This window comes from Nicotiana tabacum, chromosome 17 (assembly GCF_000715075.1).
Source record: "Nicotiana tabacum cultivar K326 chromosome 17, ASM71507v2, whole genome shotgun sequence".
NCBI lineage: Eukaryota > Viridiplantae > Streptophyta > Magnoliopsida > Solanales > Solanaceae > Nicotiana > Nicotiana tabacum.
Genome location: NC_134096.1, coordinates 15136393 through 15138176, shown reverse-complemented (window position 1 = coordinate 15138176; position 1784 = coordinate 15136393).

The window sequence follows — 1784 nt, the reverse complement described above, 5'->3', positions numbered from 1 at the left end:
TACAATCAAATCCAAATAAACTTGGAAGACCAAGAAAATACTTCATTTATCACCAAGTATGGAACATATTGTTATAGTGTAATGCCCTTCGGGCTAAAATATGCAGGAGCTACTTACCAACGCCTAGTAAATAAAATGTTCGAAGAACAAATAGGTAAAACAATGGAAGTTTATATTGATGACATGCTAGTTAAGTCCCTGCGACAGAGGACCATTTGGCTCATTTGCATGAAACGTTCGAGATTTTAAGGAAATACAACATGAAGCTCAACCCCGAAAAATGTGCTTTCGGGGTCGGTTCAAGCAAGTTCTTTGGCTTCATGGTATCGAATCGGGGGATCGAGATCAACCCCGATAAAATCAAGTCCATCGAAGACATCACTATCGTGGACAGTATAAAAGCCATGCAGAGGCTAACTAGACGGATAGCTACCTTAGGCCGATTCATTTCGAGGTCGTCAGATCGAAGCCACAGATTTTTCTCTCTACTCAAAAAGAAGAACGATTACACCTAGACCCCGGAATGCCAACAACATTGGAGTATTGAAGCGATACCTATCGAGCCCACCACTGCTTCACACTCCAAAGGCAGATGATAAAATTTACTTGTGCTTGGCAGTATCGAAAATCGCGGTAAGTGGTGTCCTAGTTCGAGAAGATCAAGGTACGTAATTTCCCGTTTATTATGTAAGTTGAACCTTAGGAGAAGTAGAAACTAGATATCCACACTTAGAGAAATTGGCATTTGCACTGATAAGCACCTCTAGAAAGTTCAGATCATACTTTCAATGTCACCTCATATGTGTATTAACCACTTACCCACTTCGTAATATTTTGCACAAGCCCGTACTATCGGGACGATTGGCCAAATGGGCCGTCAAACTAAGTGGGTACGATATCGAATATCAACCCCGGACGACCATCAAGTCTCAAATTTTAGCGGACTCCGTGGTCGATTTCATGCCAACCCTCGTACCCAAAGTTGAAAAGGAACTCTTGTTAAAATCGGGTACATCATCGGGAGTATGGACCCTTTTCACATATGGTGCTTCGAATGTGAAGGGGTACGATCTAGACATCGTTTTGAAGCCGCCCACGGGTTGCACTATTAGGCAATCTATCAAAACTTCTAGGTTGACTAACAATGAGGCCGAGTACAAGGCCATGATTGCAGGTCTCGAGATACCTAAAATCTTGGGAGCAGAAGTCATTGAAGCCAAGTGTGACTCTTAATTGGTGGTGAACCAAGTAAACAAAACCTTCGAAGTTCGAGAGGATATAATGCAAAGGTATTTGGACAAGCTGCAGGTAACCTTGCAGTGTTTCAAGGAATGGACTTTACAACATGTACCTCGAGAACAAAATAGTGAGGCCGATGCACTTGAAAATTTGGGGTCATCGGTCGAGGAAGATGAGATCAGCTCGGGGACTGTCATTCAACTCTCGAGATTTGTGATCGAGGAAGGTCATACCGAGATAAACTCTACAAGCTTAACCTGGGATTGGAGGAATAAATATATTGAATACTTGAAGAACGAAAATCTCCCATAGGACCCTAAAGAGTCGAGGGCCCTACGAACCAAAGTTGCTCGACTCACATTGGCTGAAGATGGAAAATTATACATAAGGACATTCGATGGACCATTGGCAGTATTCTTAGGACCACGAGACACCGGTTATGATTTACGAGAGGTCCATGAAGGCACTTGTGGGAACCACTCCGGCGCCGAATCGTTGATTCACAAAATCATTAGAGTAGGATACTACTAGGATAGCATGGAAAA